The 9,299-nt window shown below is 43.2% G+C and overlaps 1 pseudogene; it reads left to right on the forward strand.

The window, feature by feature from the left end:
• The first annotated feature begins 7,059 nt into the window (after positions 1-7,059).
• LOC147820885 (heterogeneous nuclear ribonucleoprotein A1-like 2) lies at positions 7,060-8,511 on the forward strand (annotated as a pseudogene).
• Positions 8,512-9,299: the final 788 nt, after the last annotated feature.

The raw sequence follows: 9,299 nt of genomic DNA on the forward strand, positions 1-9,299 counted from the left end.
ATCTTCTGCATTCTGTTTGCCATTATCTTATTAAGGATTTTTGCATCTATGTTCATTAGTGAGATTGGCCTATAGTTCTCTTTTTCTGTTGGGTCTTTCTCTGCTTTGGGGATCAAGATGATGCTTGCTTCCAGGAATGAATTTGGGAGTATTGCTTCCCTTTCAATTTCACTGAAGAGTTTAAACAGTAGTGGCAGCAGTTCCTCTCTAGATGTCTTGTAGAATTCAGCAGTGAAGCCATCAGGGCCCGGGCTTTTCTTAGTTGATAAGTTTTTAATTACATTTTCCATTTCATTGGTTGATATTGGGTTGTTCAGAATTTTTAGGTCTTCTTTGTTCAACTTTGGTAATTCATATGTATCTAGGAATCTGTCCATTTCTTCTGTGTTGTCCATCTTATTGGCATATAGGTTCTGGAAGTAGGTATTGATGATCCTCTGTATTTCTGCTGGGTCTGTTGTAATTTCACCCTTTTCATTCCTAATTGCATGGATTTGGGCCTTTTCTTTCCTTTTTCTGACAAGGTTGGCTAAAGGTTTGTCAATTTTGTTGATTCTTTCAAGGAACCAACTCTTGGCTTCATTGATTTTTTGTATCATTCTCTTAGTCTCCATTGCATTGATTTCTCCTCTGATCTTTATAATTTCCTCCCTTGTATGAGCTTTGGGGTTGTCCTGCTCTTCTTTTTCTAGAAGCTTGAGGTGCAGCATCAGGTTGTTTAATTGGGCTCATTCTGTTTTCCTAATATGCATATTCACTGCTATGAATTTCCCTCGTAAGATAGCTTTCATTGTGTCCCATAGATTCCGATATGTTGTATTGTTATTGTCATTTAATTGAAGGAACTGTCTGATTTCTTCTTTAATTTCCTCTGTGACCCATTGGTTCTTCAGAAGTGTGTTGTTCAATTTCCACGTGTTTAAGAAATTTTTTGTTTCTTTTGCTATGGATCTCCAATTTCATCACACTATGATCTGATAATATACAGGGGATAACTTCAATTCCTTTGCACTTACTTAAACATTTTCTATGTGTGAGTATGTGGTCTATTTTGGAGAATGACCCATGTGCAGCTGAGAAGAATGTGTATTCTGATTTTGTGGGGTGGAAGATTCTGTAAACATCTGTTAAGTTCATTTGTTCAAGAGTTCGCTTGAGTTCTAGTATTTCATTACTTATTTTTAGTCTAGTTGATCTATCTATTTGTGACAGTGGGGTGTTGAGGTCCCCCACTACAATTGTTTTAGTGCATATATGACTTTTCATGTCCGTGAGTATTTGTTTTATATAGTTGGGTGCACTAGTGTTTGTTGCATAGATATTTATGATTGTTATCTCTTCCTCTTGGATTGTTCCCTTTACAAGGATGTAGTGTCCTTCTTCATTTCTCTTCATCAGTGTTGGTTTGAAATCTACTTGATCTGCAAAAAGGATAGCTACTCCTGCTTTTTTTCGGGTTCCTGTTGCATAGAGTATTGTTTTCCACCCTTTAACTTTCAGTCTATGAGTTTCCTCCTGAATTAAGTGTGTTTCTTGTATGCAGCATAGTATTGGATTTTGCTTCTTGACCCATTCTTCCAGTCTATTTCTTTTGATTGGTGAATTGAGACCATTAATGTTGATGGTTATAACTGAAACATATTGACTTGTCATTGCCATGACTTTTTCTTTTTGTTGGGTTCTCCCCCTTTACATTTAATTTCTTGTCATGCCAGATGGGTTCGTTCTGCTTTGTTTCCTGGGGTTGTGATCCCAATGTGTGTTCCTAGGATATTGTGTAAAATTCTTTGGAGTGCTGGTTTGGTATTCACGAAGTTCCTAAGGTGCTCTTTGTCATGAAAGTATCTTATTTCTCCATCCATTTTGAAAGATAGATTTGCAGGGTACATCAATCTGAGTTGGAGGCTGTTTTCTTTTAGGGTTTGGAATATGTCACTCCAAGCTCTTCTTGCCTTGATGGTTTGTGTTGAGAAGTCTGCTGTGAATCTGATGGGCTTTCCTTTGTATGTGATTTGTTTCTTTTCTCTGACTGCTTGGAGAACTTTGTTCTTCTGTTGTGTTTCTGGAATCTTAACAATTATATGCCCATGTGTAGATTTTTTTTGATCAAGGCTATTTGGAGTCCTATATGCCTCACTTATCTGTATGTCAAGCTCTTTTCCCCTGCTTGGGAAGTTTTCTGCCATTATTTCTATGAAGAGTTTTTTTTATGTCATCTGCACTCTCTCCTCTTTCTTCATTGAGCCCAATCAGTCTTATGTTATTCTTCTTTGCATCATCTAGCAGCTGCTGGATTGATTTCTCATGTTCCCTTATAATTTTGAAGCAGTTTTTCTTTTCCTGGTCACTAATTGCAATCTTATCTTCTATATCTGAAATTCTGTCCTCACATTGGGTCATTCTGCTGTGTAGACTTTCAATGGAGTTTTTCATGTCCTGGAAATCTATTTGCATCTGTTTTATGGACTCCATTTGTTTCTTATGTTGGGATTCCATCATGTTCCTCAGCTCCTCTCTAGATTTATTAATCATATCTTGCACTAGGGGCACAATTTCTCCTGTTATCTGAGAAATAATTTCTGATTTCATTTTTTCCAGATCCCCTTTTGTTGCCAGTTCAGTGGGTCCAGGTGTTTGAGTATCAGAGTGTTCCATCTCATTTCCCTTTGGGGTTGCTGTAGGTGATCTGGAAGTCTGGTTTTGAGACTTATTTATGTGTTTTCTCATTTTGACCGGGCCAGGGTCTGTTAGCACCTGCACAGATTACCTCCTCTGAGCTGGGTGAGGTGGGCCAGGGGCCACGAGCAGTGGTAGGGATGGTGACCCAAAAGCCCTTTCCTGTGGGCTGGGAGCAGCGAGAGGGATGGTGGCTGGGAAGCCCCTTCCTCTGGACCAGGAGCAGTGGGATGGCGGCTCAGAAGCCCCTCCCTCTGGGCCAGGAGTGGTGGGAGGGATGGTGGCCTGGAAGCCCCTTCCTCTGGGCCAGGAGTAGCAGGACAGAAGGTGGCCCAAAAGCCCTTTCCTCTGGGCTGGGAGCAGCGGGAGGGATGGTGACCGGGAAGCCCCGTCCTCTGGACCAGGAGCAGTGGGACAATGGCTCAGAAGCCCCTACCTCTGGGCCGGGGACAGTGGGACTCAGTACCTTGGTCTGGTGGTCTGGTGTCCTCTGCGTCTTTGTAGTGTGGAACCAGGTGGCTGCCTGTCTGCAGTGGGGTGATTCAGTGTCTTCCGCGTGACTCAGGACCTCGGTAGGGCGTGCGCAGACCTTCCTGTGTGCAGTGGGCTGATTTGGCATGTTCTCTGCGACTCAGGACCTCGGTAGGGCATGGGCAGACCTGCCTGTCTGCAGCAGGGTGATTTGGCGTCTTCCGTGTGACCGATTTAGGCAATATTTTAAATCTCAAGTACTAGTAGGTGAGAAGTTTCTAGGTGATATATTTAATAGGCACAGGTCACAATGCAGAAACAGATTTAATTATTTTCCCCTAAACCTCAAGAAGTGAAGGTCACAGAAATATAATAAATAACAAATAAGAATTTAATATTAAAACACAAGACACCCATGAAACTTCCTCAATATACACTGCAAAATGCTGACCAAACGTGCCTTTTCCTCTTATGACTTCAATAAAAGATCTGAGTTTGAAATACCCTTAAATCCTAGCCTCCCTGAGGTTTGGCACCATGAGATTAACTTATAGAATTAAGTGTCTTTTTCAGCTTTGTTGGTATTAGATGATGTGCCAGATTCATCTTGTTTCTTAGAGTGGTCAGAAAGGCTCAGAAGTATTATCAGAAGCCCAGATTGTTTTATGCATTCTGCAATCCCAATTATGGTTGTATTTTGATAATACTAATGGAGTTAGAATTTTAAAATTCATTTGTCACACATTTTTTTACTCATCTCAAGAAATGGTAATGCATTTACTGAGTACTTACACTTTACAATCACTCTGATAAATATTTAAGAAGCATAGTTTTTATTTAATCACCTCAATATTCCTATGGCATAGGTGCTATTTTTATTCCTATTTTGCAGGTGAAGAAAATGAAGCAAAGGGAGTTTAAGCAGCCTATTCAACCAAGGTCACTTAGCTAAGCCCTGACGATGGGATGTGAACCTCAGTAGTGTTCAAAGTAGACTACCCTGTCCTCAGGTAGGTGAATGGCTTTGAACAAGGCTGTTTTACTGATTAAAAAGAAAATGTGTACTAATTTTTATAATACTACATAATAAGAAAGATATATATTTTTAAGAAAAATTACTTAAATCTGTCTGAGGGCATATTGAATTTTCTTGGAAGCCTCTCTTCATAAGGGTGGTAGACAGGATGCCCTTAATCCCAGAGCACCTGTAATAGTTTGGATCTGGACTGTACCCCAAAGGCTCATGAGTAAAGGCTTGGTTCAAAACCAGGGTGCTGGCTACTGGGAGGTAATGGGGCCTTGGGAGGTAGGGCCTAGGTAGAGGAAGTTATGCCATTGGAAGTGTGCTCTTTAAGGGGATATTGGAACCCTAGTACTTGCTTTCTCTCTGCTTCCTGGGGTTGAGCAGCATCCTCAACCAAGCACTCCTGCAAAGATGAGACCCAGAGCACCAGGGTCTCCAAGTGACTATAGCCTGAAAAACCTCTGAAACTTGTACCCAAAATGAGCTTTTGTTCCTTATAAATCGTTTATCACAAATATTTTGCCACAGTGATGAAGAGTTTTGCTTTGGCATCGTCATTTGAAACATCTGTATTCATAACCAATGAGTTGAGCAGGAAGACAAGGGAGACATTCAGAAGGAAAACAAGCTGGTCCAGACTTTTCAGCACTGTAGGGAAGCTACATACTGTTGCCTCTTTTTGTTTTTGTTGGTACCAGGGATCGAACTCGGTCCTTGCACTTGCTCAGCAGGCAATGAAACCACTGAGCTAAATCCCTGGCCCACTGTTGCCTCTTTTAACAGATGAAGCAACTGTGGCCCAGGGAGGTGAGGTGATTACCATAGATTGATGGAAAAGCTTAACCCAGGGAGATTCGGACTCATGTGGTTTGAGACGAGGCCTGGCACCAGTATTCGTAAGAACATGCTCGGTTACTTTATAGTGCAGCTATGACTGAGAACCACTCCTCTACAGTCTTAGAGGTAGTGACAAGCCCAGTTGTGATAGTTAGTTGTGGTGTCAACTAGCGTCTACACTTAAGTGGATTAGATTACCACCGTACTGGGTGGGTCTGGATGATGGACTTACTGAAGAGAGAAGACTCACCCTGGGCTTGGATGGCATCCACCAGTAGGCTCATAGCCTGAATGGAATAAAAAGGAAAAGAAGGAAGTCTCACTTTTTGCTTCTTTGGAGGAGGTCCAGTCTCTGCCATTGTCTTGGACTTCCATCTCCAGGCTTCCGGTACAGACTTCAGCCTTCAAAAACAAACCCTTCAGCTTTCCAATGAAGACTTGCAGGACATTCTGCAGTGAGTTTCAGGGCTTGGGCTTTTGACTGGATCCACCACTCTCCAGTGTCCAGATGGCCCTTTTGCAGGTAGCCATTGCATTAAATGTTTCTCTAGAGAACCCTGAATGATGCACTAGATCACACACTTGGAGGCAAGGCAACAGTTATAGCCCATTGACACCCAGGTCTGTAGATGCCCTGGGACTCCGTTGCTGCAATCTGGTGCTTGCTTTATCATGGCCCTCCTGAAGCGGGACTCTCCTTCACAGCATTGCCCAGCTGTCCTTGTGCTGCTCTCCATTGCCTCACCCTAGTGGAACAGGAGGAACGTTCCCAGAGTGTGCGTTAGGGTAGGTTCCAGAAATCAGGTTCCACAGTGGAGATCTATGGGCAGGCAGCTTACAGCAGCAAAGGTGGCAGGACTGGGCAGAGGGAGGGGCTGAGATGCCTTGCAGTTGCCAATCCCCTGGGAGCTCCGCTGTCAGTGTGGCTCTTGGGCATGTCCCATGCTGAGACAGGGGGAGAACACCCACAGTCAGTGGATGTGAGCCCACCTCACCAACATCATCTTGGGAGCAGGCAATGCTAGAGAAGGCCAATGTTTGGAGAGAGACTCAGCTCGCCCCTGGGAGCATCCAGTACTTCCAGCAGCATGTAAATGAGTGCTCCAGTCCTGAAGAGGAGATGGGGGCTCAGGTGTAGCTAATCCTGGGGGCTGCCACAGCACTCACTGCAGAATGAAAACCAGAATGAGAGCAAAGGCTGCTTGTCCGTGGCTTTGCTCCCTTTGTTGGGTCTTTAAGTGCAGAGCCTTTGTGGACCTTCACCTCCATTGCTGTTTCCTGGAGGAACACTTTCTTTCCTGAGCTGTGCCTCATACTTCCCCCAAGGAGCATGAATCCAGGGTGAAAACTGTTCAAGGAAGACCAACAATCTGGTGCCAGACTTAATTCTTACCATCAAACCAGACTTGAGTCCTGGTCATGTCAAACCTCTAGTAATATTATAGGATTTGCACTTCTCTCCCCTCTTTCCTCATCTGGAACATGTGGGTGGACTGCAGGCAAAGGTGGTTCAGGCTTGTTTTGTTCCTCTCCTCTGATTACACAGCAGCTTTAGTCTTTAAGGATGATGATCCCTCAGTGGGATGTCTTGTAGATGCCACTCACACACAGTCAAAGGCCCTCCTGTGGCTACATAAATAATTGTCCCTCACACTGTCCCCTTTTAGCATGGCTTATTGTATGACAGAGATAGATATACTAAAGGCTGTATTTCTCAGGCTCCAGTAGATTTCAGGTAATTCCTACAACCTGGCTCCATCCCAAAAACTCTGTGCGGGGGACATTTGGCACATGTGGATGAGTCAGAGGCTATGCTTCTGCTAAATCTGCTGGCAAGCCCCCACCAAGAGCTTGGTCTGTAACTTTTGGGTGTTGAGCAGCAAGCTGTTGGGCAAGGATCATAGTAGAGGTGGAGTAGTCCCGGAACCATCAGCTAGCATGACATTTTTCTGATTGCTATTGTTTCCCAATAGCAGTAGAAGTGGCAGTTCCTCTTTCTGCTCATGGACACTGTGGAGGAAACCTCATTAGTCTCTCTTCTGACTGCCCTCATGTCTAAGTCAGAGTCTCCTAAGGAGTCTGAACACTGTGGAAGCTCTTCATCAGAGAGCTGAGCTTTGAAACAATTGATGAGAGTCTGAGAAGCTGTTTTGAGCAATGGGGAATTCCACTCATGAACTGTGAGAGATCCAAACACCAAGTGCTCCAGGGGTTTTGGTTTTGTCACTTATGCCACTGTGGAAGAGGTGGATGTAGCCATGAACTCAAGGCCACACAAGGCGGCGGAAGGAAGAGTTGTGGAACCGAAGAGAGCTGTCTCAAAAGGAGACGCTCATAGACCAGCTGCCTCCTTAACTGTGAAGGTCTTTGTTGGTGGCATTAAAGAAGACACTGAAGAACATCACCTACAAGATTATTTTGAACCGAATGGAAAAATTGAAGGGATTGATATCATGACTGACTGAGGCAATGGAAAGAAGAGGGGCTTTGCTTTTGTAACCTTTGATGACCATGATTCTGTGGATAAGATTGTCATTCAGAAATATGATATTGTGGAACAGCCACAACTGTGGAATGAGGAAAGCCCATGGAAGCAGAAGATGGCTAGTGCTTCATCTAGCCAAAGAGGTCAAAGTGGTGGTGGTTGTGGAGGTGGTTTCAGTGGCAAAGGTAATTTTGGTCATGGAAGAAACTTCAGTGGTTGAGGTCGCTTTGGTGGCAGCTGTGGTGGAGGTGAATATAGTGGCAGTGGGATGGCTACAATGGATTTGGTAATGATAGCAGCAATTTTGGAGGTGGTGGAAACTACAATTGGCAGTTAAACAATCAATCTTCAAATTTTGGATCCATGAAGGGAGGAAACTTTGGAGGCAGAAGCTCTGGCCCCTATGGTGGTAGAGGCCAATACTTTGCCAAACCATAAAATCAAAGTGGCTATGGACGTTTCAGCAGCAGCAGTAGTGATGGCAGTGGCAGAAGTTTTTAATACTGCTAGGAAACAAAGCTTAGCAGGAGAGAAGAGCTAGAGAAGTAACAGGGAAGCTACAGGTTACAACAGATTTGTGAACTCCACCAAGCACAGTGGAGGCAGGGCCTAGGTGCTACAAAGAAGACATGTTTTAGACAATACTCATGTGTATGGGCAAAAAGACCCTCGAGGATTATATTTGTAACTAATAACAGGTTATTTTAGTTTCTGTTCTGTGAAAAGTGTAAAGCCTTCCAACAAAAGGTTTTAATGTACACTTTTTTTGCACCCATGCTGTTGATTGCTAAATGTAATATTCTGATCATGATGCTACATAAATGTGTATTTTTTTTAAAAAAAGAAGTGGCAGTTTCTGCCATTTTTTTTTTTTTTGCTGGGACATTCCTGGAAGCTCAACCAGAGTCTACTTTTGTATTCTGCCCAATAAATTTTGTCAGTACCTAACTCCCTGTACTAAATCCATTTCTGCAAAGACCACTGTAGAAGTTTCGGTGAACTGCAATTAAACCTAGATTGAAACACACATTTCATTTATTCTCTCATTAACTTATACATGTATTTGGGAGCAAGCAACACTTGTTCATACAAAAAATTACTAAGTGTCTGGTATGCATTAGATGCTGAATTGTATATCAAAGATGAATACAATATATTCTCTGTGGGTGTTCTTTCAGTCTAATAGGAGAGGGTACATGTAGTTAAATAATTATAGATCAGTGTAATAATCAATTGAATAGAGATAAGGGTGAGGGGCTATAAGTGTACAGACAAAGGAAAATGTGAGAGATGCATAGGAGAGCAGAAGAGGCTGAGTTTGTTTTATCTTCGAGGCAGAGGGTGAGGGTGTCAGGGTCAGGGATTTTCCCTGCATGTAAGCTGGTAAATCAGTCTGTTACTGGATATCAGCAGAAGACATGTGATTCCTGGGTCAGGAGCATGAACAAGCAAGTAGGATGTTATTCACCTTCTCCTTGTCCCGAAAGGGCCTGGATGGGTGATGTGCACACAATGAGTCCATACTGCATCAGAGCAACGTAACATTTGGGGAATCCACCACAGGTGTAGCAAATCTGTTCTGTGTGTTGCAGGCAGACAGACCTCATCCCTCAAGGACGCTTACTGCAAGTGCTCACTGTTTACCAAGAAAGGGGCCATGCAGAGTGGTCAAGGCCTTGTATTCTTAGTGTATCCAGCAAATTGAGCATGTGACTCTATGCAGGACTGTTCAAGAGGACATTCTTGGAGGAAGGAACAGCATATGCAAACTTTCATAAAGTCACAGGGGTTATTTGAAAAAAAAAG

Source organism: Heterocephalus glaber, unplaced genomic scaffold, assembly GCF_053883595.1.
Source record: "Heterocephalus glaber isolate CG9 unplaced genomic scaffold, H.glaber_assembly_v1.0 deba00001788, whole genome shotgun sequence".
Taxonomy (NCBI): domain Eukaryota; kingdom Metazoa; phylum Chordata; class Mammalia; order Rodentia; family Bathyergidae; genus Heterocephalus; species Heterocephalus glaber.